The 15,759-nt window shown below is 29.7% G+C and overlaps 1 protein-coding gene across 4 annotated transcripts in view; it reads left to right on the top strand.

The window, feature by feature from the left end:
- The first annotated feature begins 216 nt into the window (after positions 1-216).
- LOC120779082 (Ig-like and fibronectin type-III domain-containing protein 2) overlaps positions 217-15,759 on the top strand; it is a 205,850-nt gene continuing 190,307 nt past the window's right edge. For 2 of the 4 annotated variants that reach the window (XM_040111231.1, XM_040111228.1), the window contains exons 1-2: positions 217-565; positions 10,572-11,068. The gene's annotated coding sequence lies outside the window, so the exon portion shown is untranslated. Of the gene's footprint in view, positions 599-10,571; positions 11,069-15,759 lie in introns of those variants that run through there. The other 2 variants (XM_040111229.1, XM_040111230.1) reach the window with 2 other exon arrangements.

Below are 15,759 nucleotides of genomic sequence, written 5' to 3'. Positions count from 1 at the left end.
CGCTCATCAACTAGCTACACATCCTGCTAAAAGTCAGCGGCCAACAAGCGCTCATGCATGCCTTCGCTTGCCCACCTCACACAAGCCAGCACATGTTGTTGCGTATACGTAACATGAATTTCAACTTCATCACAACGCAACATGGCAACTCTGCGCCGAGCATTTTAGTTAATAAAATCACAAGCAACGATTCGTTGAGACTTCAGTCGCAATTCGTGCTTCGTCGTGTCAACAGCAGCACAAGCAGCTAACCAACAAATAAGCGTTAAGCATTTAGCTAGTTTGCAAGAGCAACAAAAACAACAATAACGGTTGAATAAAGTCGAAATTTAAAGCGGTTAAATAAAAGGCAAACACTGCGTGTGGCTAACGAAAAGAAAAAAAAAACATAAATAACAACAAAAACAGCTAGTAAGTGCTTAAGTGCAACAACGAAAAAAAAACAAAAAAAATTGTTTGTAAAGTGTGAAAATAACCCATAATAAATACGTGCAACAACTACAACAACAACAATAAGCGTTTGAAAAGTGGCAAACGGAAATTGGTGCAACGTGAAGTGCGAAAAGTAAGAAAATGAAAAAAATAAAATAAATAGCGGGTAAATAAATCAACAACAACAACAACAAAATATAGCAATAATATTGAAAATTAATACCTACATATACGCAGCTACATACATATTTATATAGTACATATATTGTATAACAGCGGCGGCGAGTGGCAAGGCAAGCAATACAACACCAACATTACAACAACAATGCCAGTTAATATTGTGGCAACAACAGCAAATGCATTTTAGGTTTTTTTCCCATTTTTGCGAAACTAATTGCAACAACAACAATAACACTAACTTGCCGTTGAAGGTGTGAAACCAACACAGCCACTCCCCTCCCATTTACCCTTCGCCTGCTGCAATGCCCGTCATTGCCTTTACCGCCTTTGTTCTTATTTCCATCAAGCACAAACACAAACATATGTATATGTATGTGTGTGTGTGTTGTGGCTTTTGTTTATATAAATTCTTATTTGCATTTACATTAGTGTGCCTGTTTGCTTTGGCTATGTGTGTGCGCGCGTATCTTTTGTTGTTGTCACGTGCATTAGTATTTGTTTGGCATTGCGTGGTTCTACTTAAGCTGTTGGTAAACAGTTGATGGCATTGCTGCGGTTGCAGGTGGATTCGTGCTTGACTGCTATGTTGCGGCTGCCGCTGCTTACTGTCTTTGTTGTAGTCGTTGTTATTGCGATTTTGTTCTGTTGGTGGCGCGACTTTGGAAACTTAACTGACCACTAAACCAGCGAGCGTAGCGACAAAGCAGTCAAGCCAAGTCAAGAACAGCGCGCAACAATAACAACAACAAGCAGTGTGCTGAAAATAAATGAAAACTAAAAACAATTCATTCTAAGTTTGTTGGTTTGTTTTTGTATGGTTTTGATTGTCTATGGCCAAAGTATCGATTGCAAAAATTACTGGTTTACTGTTGCTCACTGACTTTGAGTTGTTCTGCGTGGCGTGTTGGTGTTGCAAGTGGATTTTTTGTTAATGAAATAATCGAATTTTGAAATCATATTCTAATGCAAATTATTATGCTAGATATAGTAGGGTGTGATTGCGGAGTGATTGTTTTTTTTTTTTGATTTATTGAATTTTCATATGAAAATTAGTATAACTGTGAATATCTAATTCTTCTTTATTGGCGTGGACTCGAAAAGGAATATTTAATCAATACTAATAAATTCACTAATCAAATAAAAAAATTAAAACATACAGTGGTTATTTAATTGTTACTTATGAATTGAATTTTTAAATAGAAAATATTGTAAATAAAATAGAAAAGATTGTGAATGAATAAATTAAAAAAATTAAAATTAATTAAATACTAAAACTAAAAAATTTGCAAGTTAAAATTGCTTTTTTTTTAAATAATTTTTTTAATAATAATAAAAAATTACACATTGCCATATTATATAAAAGAAAAGAAAGCGTTTTTATAAAAAACAAATGAATTCTAAAAGAAAAATAAAATATGGTACGAAAAAGAGCAAAGTCTGTGAATGAATGAATAAAATTAACTATTAAAAATAATAATTACAAAATTTTGTTATTGAAATTGTGTTTAAAAAAATACAAGAGCTTTTATAAAAAATGAATGAATGAAAAAAATTATTAATATATGCTTAAAATATATAAAAAAAATATATTTAATAAACACATCGTTTTGAAAAACCGTCTTCAAAAAAAATTACTACAACTGTGAGCTTAAATAAAATTAATAAAATAAAATATCAAATTAGTAAAAATTGAAATATACTAGGAAAATTAAATTAATAGTGATCAATTAAAATTTCAAATTAAAAAATTGTAATTAAAAGAAAAAAGTCTGGGAATGAAAAATCCAAATTAATTAAAAAAAAATTAAATAGTACAAAATTAAGAAGTTTGCGAATTAAAATTAACTTTTGCTGCATAAATTTAGGAATAATAATAAAAAAATACAAATTGCCATATTATATAAAAGAAAAAAAAGAGATTTTGTAAAAAAAAGCAAAAAGCTATTTAATTAAAAAAAAAAAAATAAATAAAAAATAAAATATGTTAAAGAGAAAAGTTTGTGAAATTAAAATTAAGAAATATGTTACTGAAATTGTGTTAATTAATTAAATTATTAAAAAAAAAATAAAAAATTTAAACATAAAATTAAAAAATAAATTTGCTAATTGAAATTGTGTTTTCAAAAAAAAAAAAAAAATATGAGCAATAAAAAATATAAATTTTTATATGTATCAATATTGCATAGGCGATGTCATAAAAATAAATTAATGATTGAAAAAAAAAACAAAATATTTAAATGTGCTTAAAATGTGTATAAAGAAACAATATTCAATAAACACATAGTTTTAAAAACCGTTTTTACACAAGTTCGAGTTGTTTCGAAAAGCACAGTTTTTATTAAAAAGAGTAAACAAAACAAGTAATAGATAAATAATAATAAAAATAATAAAATTGAAAAGCAAATAATTAAAAATGACAGATTTTGATAACATTTTTTAATATCTACTCAAAGTTTGTATAAAAGCAATAAAAGTTTAAAAACAAGTTTCATTAAAAAAAATTCAAAAATAAGTAAATGAAAAAAAGTTGAAAAATACAGAATTAAAAATGACAGATATTAATAATATTTTTTTAATATGTTTCTACTTAAAATATGTGCGAAAATAAAACTGTAAAATCCACAATTTTAAGAAAGTTAAAATTCTTTATAAAAACAAAAAAGTTTGTTTAAAAAATACTATAATAAGAATAGAACTTTGTGTCAGTGTAAAATTAAATTTTTTACGATTAATTACAAGTACAATTTTGCAAACCATTTTTAATAAAAAATAGAAAAACAAACAGTCATAAAAAATAAAAGTTTTTACTAATTTAAAACTTAAAAAATACGTAATTAGAATTGTCAGATCCTTTAAGACGAGCTGAAAATATTGGGTAGTCGAAAAAGTCTTTTCGTATTATGCAAATATGTTAAAAAAATTTGTTTAATAAGTACTTAAAATGGACGGATATAATAAATAAAAATAATATAATAAAAAATGTTATAAAATTTTAAATTTTTTTATAAAGAAACTTACAAAGTATGTTACTAAAACATTAAACGTAACTTATCATTAATATAAATATAAATAAGAAGCATATTCAGACGAAAATAAATAAGTGTACATTGTGACAAAAAAAGCACTCGGAAATTGTAATTAATTTCCCCGGGTGAATGTTATTTCAAAGAAAAAAAAAGTTTTGCTAAGTGGTTGGACTGTCCTTGATTACTAAGCAAAATATGAGCGCGTTCTGTCAACCAGTTTATTTACAGCAGCTGCTTAAGTTGGTACATCTCAGTAGTGCGCTGTGATTTTTACAATGTATCAAAATATCGAATCAAGAATTTGTCTTAAATTTTGTATTTCTAACCAAATTTCGTGTATGGAATCGTTGCGAATGTTGGAAAAGGCTAACGGTGATTCAGTTTTGTCAAAAACACAAGCCAACGAGTGGTATAAAGCCTACAAAGACGGTCGAGAGATCGTTGAAGACATGCCTAGGACAAGATTCCTTCTTTTCAACTAATGAAAATATTAAAAAAGTGAAAGATATGGTGCTTAAAATCATAAGACAACTGTTAGAGAGCTTACAAGAAAGCTCGACATCTCTCGCTAGTCCGTTCGAAAGATTGTGTTTTTGTGTATGAAACGCGTTCTTACTCGACTAGTCCCGATAAAGCGGAATTTTTTTTCAAAAAGAGTAAGATTGTGATCGGATTTAAAGCCAACAACGCATAGAATACCATCGATCAACCATCTCATACACCTGATTTAGCTCCGAGTTATTTTTTCTGTTTCCCCAAATTGAAACTGCCGCTCCGCGGAACCCGTTTTCAGTCGATCGGAGCGATAAAAAAACATCGCTGAAGGAGCCAATCTCAAAAAGTGCTTATGAAAAGTGTTTCGAGGACTGGAAAAATCATTGGCAGTGTATTACATCTTGTGGAGATTATTATTTATATGTAAAATAAATAAATATTTATGAATAATTAAATGTTTTGCAGCTTATTTACAATTTCCGTGTACTTTTTTGTTATCAAATCAAATACAACATTTTAAAAAAGTTAGTTAAAAAACTGTAATAAAGAAAATAGAACTTTGTGTCCGTGTGTAATTAAAGTTTTTACGACTATTTATAATTTTAGGAACTAATTTTTATTCAAAAATAGTAAAAACCGGTCATAAAAAATAATAAGCATATTAAGAAAAAAAAAAGTTTATAACAAAAAAACAAAAATTACAATTTTAAACAAAAATATTATAAATAATAATAGTTAAATAAATGAAAAATATATTTATAAAATTTTTTTTAAAGAAATTATGTAAAAAATCCAAAAATAATATTTTTAAACAACAATAATAACAGTAATAATAAGAATTTGGAATAATGATGGTGTTAAAAATAATTTTGCTTGCAAACAAGTTAAAAATAAAAATTAATTTTTACGCTTTTTAAATTACTACTAAAGTTGTTTCAAATATGCTGAAAATATTCGGTAGTCTATAAAGTCTTTTCGTATTTTGTCAATAGTTGTCGTTGCAGTCGTAGCTACCCATCACATTGTGTCATACCGTGCAGTGTTGGAAAGCTGAGATAAGATTCATTTAACAAAAAAGATTAAATTCAGGGAAGTTGAAAAAAAGTTACAGTTGTTCAAAAATGAGTGAAAATAATGAAAAAATTCGTTATATTTTGAAATGTTTGTATAAAAAAGTGAAGAGTGCCATGCAAGCCATCAATAAAATTTGTGAAGTTGACGGAGACGATGCTGTATCAGTTCGCGTACTAAAACAATGGTTCGCTCGCTTCCGTTCTGGAAATTTTGATTTACACTGATGGAATAATATCTCTAGCGGAAAAATTGCAAAAAGTGTTGGACCAAAATGGTACATATTTGTTTATTTATTTATTAGTGTAAATATAAAAAAAATAAGTTGAAGTTTGATTAGAAACATGAAAAGACTTTTTCGGCTACGCCATATGTTATGGCTCAAATAAATCAAATTATAAATGTTTAAAAGCTTACAATACCAAAAAAAAAACAAAATTACAGTAGTAAAACCAATTCTACTGATATAAAAATTACAAAAAACAAAAAAAAAAATAATAAATATACGTGTATGAACATTTCAATAAAAAAAAAAAGTTTGACTAACTTTTTTTTAAGTAAAAATGGTCGATAAAATAAATAATATTAGAAGTGTGAAATTGTTTTTTAAATCTTTATAATAAAAAATATGTTTATAAAAAAAAAAAATAAATAACCAAATAAAGTAATAAAAAATAATAATAAGAACAAATAAAAATAAAAACAAAGTCAATGAGAAAAAAACGTTCTGAACATTATGCTGGGAGATTGTAACATTGACTTGAAGAGTAACTCATACCAAAGTCCGTGGAGTTATCTTGTCAAATAAAAAGGTTTTCCATACAGGACTTAATTTTGATTGCCGAGCTTCCAAATCAGCAGCTTCTTGTGAGAAAAGAATGTGCGCAAAATTTCATATCGATATCTCAGAAATTGAGGGACTAATTCGCGTATGTGGTATACAAATCCTAAACAAGCTAACACGACGAGTTTAAAAACTGTAATTTCGACTAATCGCGAACTAAGGTCTATTGTGGTCTCCCTTCTGTCACAACGACTCACATAGCCCAAGCACATTAATAAATTCTAATATATTCTTCTTTTTTACTGGTTTACGCGGTTATAGCTGAGTTAACAACAGCGCGCCAGTGGTTCCTCTTTTATGCTATGTGGCGCCTATTGGTTATTCCAAGCGAAGCCAGGTCCTTAAAAAGGGGGTTCCTTTTTCGAGGCTGTTGGTAATTTTTCACTTTAACCCGCCTTCAAACGGATGTTCTTTGGCTACCCAGAGGATACTTGGTCTAAGACCGGAAGTCTTGAGCTGCTTCAGCCATATGTATAAGAGTCGTTTCTGGCCACTCCCAAGTGAACGACAGTCAGAGAACTTTCATCACTTGGGTTCTACACTTGACTCTATCTAGTACTAGTTGTAGTACTAGTATATTACTACTTGCGATTAAAGTAATGTGATCCCCTTTCGGAAACATGGATCTAAAAACCTTAATCCGGTGACTGCTGGTTGCTATGCAGTTTTTCATCAAGTGCTCGGCAGTTTTCAGCTCCATGTCGCAGCATCGGCAGTTAGCATAAGAGGCTAGGTTCACGTTGAATAAGAGCTTCTTGAGCTTACCATGGCCGGCTGCCAATACTTCTCCCAGCTTACTCTTTCCTCTTTGTGAATCAGCTTCCCTATGGTTTGAGAACCAACCGCAATACTACCATTCTGGTAGAAGTTGCAGCGCGGAAACGCTCGTTAGCCAATTCTTTCCATGCTATACTCCTGTGACCTGGAACCCAGATAGTATGCACTTGGTTACGACCAGATAAGCTATTCAGCCGTTCTATACATTCTTGCATCAGTTATTTCATAAACAGAGATCGCATCAAGTGCCGCTTGACTATCACTGAGTTTGGCGATACTTTCATTACGATGAAAGTTTATATCTATAAACTGACTTATAGCGTTGAACTCCGCTGGTAGATGCTCGGAACACTTTCCAAAGAAATTGAGAGTTTGGTACGCGATTCTGCAACTTTTGCACCAATTCTTTGAATATATGTAAGATGAGACACTTTTGAAATAGTCTACGATATGATCCAAATTTTCACTTGAGTGGCTTAAAACAGCAGACAAAACGTGGTGATGTTTAAGTTGTGAGAATATATGGAGTATGGTAAAATACCTAAACACCTAAATGACAGATAAACTCGAGTTTGAGCCGTGAAGTGAATGTACTATTAGTTGGGATTTACAGTGTTTTCTCTCTCTCTCTCTTGGCTGACTATGTGCTTTTCTTCGTCGTTATCTCAACAAAATTAAACTTTTTATGAATTGCCGTCTGTTTAGATATACAAATTTCAAAACTTATGTTTGGACGATATTTTATAAATAAACAATTGTGAAACAAATGAATTTCATAAAATATAAAATATTAAAAAAAATTATTTTTTGCAATTTTGAATGGGTTTCCATTTATATATGCATATATCTATATATTTATATATCTATATATTTATATATGTATGTGTATATGTATATTATATTATGTAAAATGTTCGTATTTGCGCATATAGTCTATAAAATAACTACGCAGTGTATCATTATTTATGGGAGTTAATTGAGTGCATATGCATTTTTAATTAAGTAATTTATTACCACATTGACTGATATTGGTGCTACAACAATTTTTCATTTTATTTATTTTTTGCTCTTTCACATGTGTATTTTTATTATACTTATGTTTTTTCTTGAATATTTTTGTGCGGTTATTTGAAAAAAATTGTACTTCATTATAAATTTTGCACTTCATTAAATATTTATTTCTAAAATTTTCTAGTAAATTAATATGCAAGTGTTATTTTGTGCAGTCAATTAAATTGTTTTTATGTGTTTGCAAATTTTGAACATATAAATATGTAGAAATATTTCTAAAAGGGTAATTTTTTCCTTAATAAGTGCAAAAAAAGTTGTGGTGAGAGCAATGTGGAAACCAATTAGTTGCTTTAAAAAGGTTCATAACTTGTTTTTGCTTTTAAAAATATTAATTTTTTATATATCTAGAATTATTATATATACATATTTGTATATATTATATTTATTTAAGAAATATTGTTTTTACTTGTAATTATATTATTTTTGCATAGTAAAAAACGGGCTTTAGAGCAATATTAATTAATTAATTGAATTTTTATTTTAATTTGTTTTATTTTTATAATTTGCCAACAATATTCTAATTTTTTTTTGAAAAAAAAATATAAATATTTGTTCTCATAAAAAAATTTAATCCATTTTTTGTTTTTAATTTTTTTTTATTTTTGTGATTTTCCAAGAAATATCTAAGTTTTGTAATTTTTGCAGACTTCCTAATATTTTTTTTTATATTATATTATTAATAATATTTTTCTATATTATTTTATAATATTTTTTTATATATAATTGTGGCATTTTAATTATATGAATAAAAAATAAATAAAAAATTTTAATAAAATATACAAAAGTTATAATTTAAAATGTTCTTTAGTATAATTGCTTAAAAAGAATTGTAGCATATTAAATTTAATAGATGTTGTTTTTTATTTTCTAATTTAAATAAAAAAATTAAATTCACAAAATCACAATTGTATAATATAATAAAATCATGAAAATAATTTTATTGTTTTATATACAATATTTTAATATATTTTATTTATACATTTTTTTTACTTTTATGTTTTTTTTATTAATTTAAATTAGATAAACATACTAGTTTATAATATACTACATTTCTAAATAGTAATTTAATAAATAATTTTTTATTGTTAATAATTCATAAAATTCCCTAATTTTTTTCATTCAAATAAAAAAAATCTATTTTATTAATTATTTAATTACTGAACATAAACGAATTTTAATTGTTATATTTTATAAATAAAAATTATAAACTTAATTTTTTAAATTTAAATAATTGTTTTTCATTAATTTTCCTTAATTTTATATATTTAATTTTTTAATTAATGTTTTTAGGAAAATAATATTCCTAATATGTTAATTTTTTTAATTTTTATTCATTAATTTTTTAAATTTCATAACATTTTGTTAAATTTTTCATTAAAATCTTTAATAAAAATACAATTTTATTAATTGTTTAGTTACTTAACATTAACATTTGTTTCACTCGTTATAATTTATAACAAAAAACAATATTCATAATTTGTTAAATTTAATTAATTTTTATTCAATTAATAATAATTTTTATTCAATTAATAATAATAATAATTAATTTATTAAAAAAATAAAATTCTTAATTTTTTAAATTTAATCATTTTTATTCTTCAGTTTTATAAGTTCTATACTTTTTTTTAAATAATTTATTCAAAAAAAAGAAAATTTTTAATTTAAGGAATTTAATTAATTTTTATTTACTATTTGTTTGAAATTTCACAAAATTTTTAATAAAAATACAATTTTATTAATTATTAATTACTTAACATTAATATTTTTTTAATTGCTATCATTTATAAAAAAAATTATATGCTTAGTATGTTAAATTTAATTAAGTTTTAGTCAATATTTTTTTTAAATCGCATAATTTTTTTAATTAATTTTTTCGCTGGCCTGTATTTTTTTGTAATTTTATTAAATTATTTATTATTAAATATTTATTTTCATAAAAAATAATGTCATTGTCGAAAATACTCATTGACATAATTTTAATTTGTAATAACATTTTTTTATAAATGTTATATTTCTCAATTTTTAAAATTGCCAAGTCTTTTAAATTCTTGGAATAGAGAAAATTCCATGGTAGAAGAGGAAGTTTTATGGTGGGTACATCACTCACCTAGTAAGACGGTCTCCTTACGTACTAAAAAAAATATAAATTTAATTAACAGTTTTTCGAATTATAGTATTTTATAAAATAATTAATTTTCTTAATTACGCAATTATTATTTTTAATTGTTTCTTAATTTAGTAAGTTTTATTCCTTAATTTCTTCAATTCCATTCCTTTTTTTTACAATTTTTAAAAAATTAATTTTCTTAATTATGAAAATATTTGTGTTAAATATTTCTAATTTAGTTATTTTTAATAATTTTTTTTAAATATCCATTCCTTTTTTAATTTATAAAAAATTAATTTTCTTAATTATGAAATTATTATTCAAATTATTTGTTAATTTAATTAATTTTTATTTATTAATTTTTTTTAAATTTCAAAAGTGTTTTTTTGAATAAAATTATTTTTCTGCGGTGTATGTTTAGTATGTAAGTATGTATGTATGCCGGCGTGTTTGCTTTTGATTTGTTGAAACCAAATGCTATTTTATTATCCCCTTGTGGGCAATATCTCTTAAAAAATTAACACATTTTTAATTTATATTTATTTTTTCTTTATTCCATTCTGCAAAGTTGTGAAAATTTTAAAACCAATACACACTCGTGACTAACAAAATTGTGGCAAAAAGTGTACGCAAAGCAAATAAAAAATTCATAAAGTAATAAATAAAAAGTAAACCGTTAAGCGCATAAAGCCGTCGGAAGTGTGGCAACAAATTTCGGTGTCATCCAGCAAAAAGATTATTTGAAAAAGTGAAAAAAGCTAATTAATTACAAAAGTAATATATGTAATTCGAGCAAGCAGACTGCCACACACACACATATACACACAAACGCATGTATATTTTTTGGCGTACGACTTGCTGCTTGCAACATTAATTTTGGAGTGAATTTGCCAAGGCTTTGCGAGCGCTTAGCTGGCCACCAATCAACCACAACAAAAAGTAAGACCGAAGCAACAACAACCACATACATATACAACACTAATAACGCGGATTACAACGTCGGTGGCAAACGCAACAACAATTATAGCGAAAAACGTTAGCAACATACGAAGCGGCAACATTTCGGTATGTTAATAAATATAAATGCCTTTCCATTACGCATGTACTATATTTGTGTATATGAAAAAAATTTTGAAAACCCTGTTGGAAAATTTACAAACTTTGCATTCTTGCTGCAAGAATGTACAAGAAAATTAGTAAAATTTCTCGAAAATAAAACTATTACATTTGACATGCACCCAAAAAAATTTTTAATTTCTTCAACTCCATTTTTTCCTACAGGGCATACAAGCTAACTTATATATTTAGCACACGCTTACCATTTTTATTACCATTATTATTTATGCTATTTTATTTGCCACACACAATGCGCGCAGTCTACACCAAAGCAATAATAACAATAGTAGCGAAAAAATATATAGCATAATGTTGGGAAAAAATATGATTGATTTCGTCTACTTGCAGCCTTATGAATAATTAATTCCTTTGCTGCGAATATTTTATTGTTTCTTTTATTTATGTATTTCCCCGCCATTTGATTTGCCTTGTTTCGCATCTTTTTTCTCTGCTCATTCTGTTAACTCTGCTTGCTTTTATTCAAACGGTTTTTGCGTTATTTGTTTGTGGGCATGGGTTGCGCAAACTGTTTGCGCAAAAAGTGAATTGCAGTGAGAGTGAATTATTTTCGAAAATTGTTTCTTTAACGCGCCGTTGGCAATCAAATGCAACATTGTACAATGAATAATTTAATTGCAGGCATACAGGGTGTGTCAAAATGTTTTTTTTTAGTTTTTAAATTCTTATGTAAGAGGGTACAAACATTTCTTGAAGATATTTCGTCAAATGAAAAGGTCTTTCATACAAGTATTAGATTATGAGAGGCCAATTTATATGATAACTGTATGTTTTAGTGGTCCGATCACAAAAATTTAGCTGAAAATTATACGGCTACCCTGGATAGTAAGCTAGGCCCAATTTCATTAATATATCTTGCCAAAATAGAAAAGTTTTTCATACAAAGACTTGATCCTGATCGTTGAGTTTGTATAGTAGCTATATGCGAAAGTGGTCCGATCTGAACCAATTCTTAGGAGATTGCGTTGTTGCTTTGGACAATAACCCATTCAAAATTTTGTGCAGATATCTCAACAAATAAAAAAGTTTCCCATACAAGGACTTGATTCCGATCGATCAGTTTGTATGACAGATATATGCTATAGTGATCCAATAACGACAGTTTTAATAAATGAGCAGCTTCTTGAGAAGAAAGGAATGTGTGCATAATTTCAGACAGAGATCTCAAAAACCAAGAGACTTGTTCTGGTATATACAGGCACGCGGACATGGTTAAATCGAGTCAGCTTTTCATGCTGATCATTTATCTCCGTTTCAAGCCGCTATCTCCGCACGTTGTAGCAATTGCCTTTAATGAACCCCGTGGTTATCTATGCAAGCAGGGAGGTCACATGAGAGTTAACACAAGACTTGTGGAAGCTTATATTCAGAGCCAGGTTCGGGCAAGAATAAGGAGCTCGTCTCAACTAAACCTATACGGCCAAAGAATTTTTGCGACATGCATTGAACGTACTTAAAGACCTGTCAAGATTTTAACGATGTCAATCTTACCTACTGAGGTGACAGCATACTGCCGTCACCAGCCCTTTGTCAAACTGATTCGTTTCGGGTTTCTAGTACATCATAATCAGAATCTTACTGGCCTCATCTTCGCCGAAGATTCATTAGAGGCTTTTCAAGCCAAGTCCGCCTCTCCTGCAGCCCTCGGTCGGAGACTGCGTATTTGTTCTCTTAAAGTCTGTGATCATAATATGAAAGCCTTAACACCCAGACTCATTTTGTGCTGAAGTACTATAAATGCACTCCAAATTATGAGTAATTCGTCTTAAAGGAGTTCTGGGTACTTTCAAGTGCCTTCGTGTGAAAGTGATTCTGTTTACGAACGTTAGAGATCCTTTAAAATTTTATTTCAGTCGGATTTACTTTATACGTATTGAATTTCTCCGCTTAAACTTCTGCCACCCTTTTCTTATTAGTGGAGCCGGAGCTTCATTTCTATACCTTATGCGGTTAAATAATCCTCATTTCATTAGAGCCTACGTTGTGATCCGCTGATGGCTGCTAAAATTTGTTCACACTATTGGAATTCCTCAGAAGATTTAAAACTTTTTCAAAAGGTTTCGAGACGATGTTCCATCATTGATTTGTCTTGCCACTAACATCACTGAAGTATCTAAAAAGGTCTATTTTCGTTTCCGAACACCGCCGACCCTTCCTCACTTTCCTGGTAAAAACTGGAATTTGAAGTCAAATTTCGCCTTGCAAGTACAAAATCCATTTGAAGAAACATACGTTAGTTGAGCTTCCTTATTTACCTTTGATAAACATTTTCAGGCAAATAGTTTTCTTTTAGGAAGGTTAGAGGTAGTGTAAGTTGGTTGGTAAAATCGCACAACGATCAATGTTGGAAACCTCTTTGAAGTAGATATACATATCTTGCTTCTAACTTGAGTTATCCTGACAGTTGTATTTGGCTCGAAGTCATCTGAAGTGATTACTTTACAGATGATAGTGGACTCAAACGTCGTCGAATGGAACATCTAAAATTATTGAAAGAAGCTAACAACGACTTTGCATAAAGTTCGTTAGTCATTTGAAGGGGTCTTCATAGAGTTTCAGAAAAAGTACTCAGATAAGGTTTCCTAGCAGATGAACCAGAATTTACTCAACAAATATTAGTGATGCACCTATTTATCTGAATTGATAGTGAGCTTATTGTGAGTTTTTGTTGTCTTGAGTGATCTCGTTAAAGGGCTTATTCCATTCTTGAACGATCTTAGGAATACGAAGGGTGAATATTCGCTGTCGAAAATGTAATAGTGTTGCAATATTATTCAATTTGTTAAGGGTCATCGAAAAGCTTTTCAGAACTGACATTATTTTTCAAGTACTGGTATAAAGATTGTGAGCTCAATATACAGACCGACCACATTGAGACTGCAGTTCTTGGCCGGATGAAATGTGGGTCAATTCCGGTGACGTGGAACTGGCTGCTGTGGGAATTGAAAACTCCTCCTAGGAGCATCAAGAGGTCCTTTCTCAACTACGTCGACGACATACTATAAGACAATACGCATATACTACATAACTTCAGACATGCACTGACCGCCATTCACAGTGAATGCATAAACACCTTGGCCGACTCCCTTTCAGTCAATGGCGTACTTGGAATCAAATCACCTTCCATTGTAGACGAAGAGCTCGAGGTACCGCAAGAATCGAGAGTGACCCTTGCGCAGCTTCGTTCTGGCTACTGTAGCAGGTCAAACTCCCAGTTATCCAGAATCGACTTCGACATATTAAATATATATCCAGCATGCAACGAGTCTCCGCATGACTTTAACCACCTCTTTGCATGTCCAGCTAACCCCATACATCTGTCACCCCCCTCTCCCTATGGTTCGGCTTCGTCGAAACAGCACGTTTCCTGTGCCTACCGTCGGATGACCTCGATTATAACTTATCTGAACTTTACCACCCTAATGGGGACTATGGTATATAAGCGTTACAACGACAGCAAGTGAGAAGTGCAGGACTTATCTGGGAATACTAAGTTACATATAGCGTAGGAAGAAGGTTAAGTAAGCGCAACATCCCAATTTATTCAAACGATGTTGAGTATTGGCTTACCCATTTTTCATTTACTCATACAAACCTTATGCAATAAAAAGATATGCTTCTGAGATAGCTTTCAGATTTAAATTGCAGGCATTTTCCTAACCCCACATAACCTCGAAAACTTTAAGTTTACTGTGCATCCTTATATACTATATGTATAGATACCAATAGCAGTTATAAAATATACTTTCTGAAAGCCTGTGCGACTATGCACTTAGCTACAATGAAAGGCTAATATTTACCATGAAAGCAACAATCAACAAATTAGAAATCAACTTGAAAAACGGTACGGCCAATGCGCAGACGACCAAAGAAACTGAGACGCTAAACGAAGCTAGACCAGAGTATCAGTGACAGTGGTTTTTCCATGCTTTCAACTCGATTTCCGTGCTGAGAGAGGCGACGACGTAAAGAGCAGCACGAAGCAGCCTTATGCTACTTTTGTCTTCGATGCCTTTTTCTACTCGTTCACTTTGTGTATCAACTTATTTTCATGTATTTGCACATAGTCTAGTTTTTATGCGTTCTTGTTTTTTTGTAATTTACTACAAAACGAACTAACCGAACTGACAGAAGGTCGACAAGGCGGTCAACTAAAATAGCAAAGAACTATGGAACTGTACCGTGTGTAAAGTAACTAGCGCTACCTGTCAGCTGAGACCCCTCAAGGTAAACGGACAGGGTCGATAAAGTGAGCGCGCAGGGGAAGGTAAGGTGAGCAACATAGCAGTAAGTTGATATTGGTATATGTATGTATATAGAATGCAAGCGGACAAACGACAAAACTCGAATGCAAGTTGAGACAATACCAGCCCGCATGGTTTCAAAAGACCAAAAAAAAAAGAAACTGTTTCCTTCAACGCATATACTTTTGTCGGTATATATTTGTGTGTTTGTGTTGCCTAACGGGCAACTGGTAAGTGATACGGTTGGTCGAAATAAGCATTTATGTATATATATTTAATATTTTGCCAGCATTATTATGTTCAAATAGTTGAAGGCAATTTAACGGTGCTGTCGTCTTTGTAGCTGCTCGTTAGGAAAAGTTGTGAAGCTCTCGTGGT

This window comes from Bactrocera tryoni, chromosome 5 (assembly GCF_016617805.1).
Source record: "Bactrocera tryoni isolate S06 chromosome 5, CSIRO_BtryS06_freeze2, whole genome shotgun sequence".
Classification (NCBI taxonomy): domain Eukaryota; kingdom Metazoa; phylum Arthropoda; class Insecta; order Diptera; family Tephritidae; genus Bactrocera; species Bactrocera tryoni.
The sequence above is the reverse complement of the archived record's forward strand: the minus strand, read 5'-3'. Positions and strand labels throughout refer to the sequence as shown.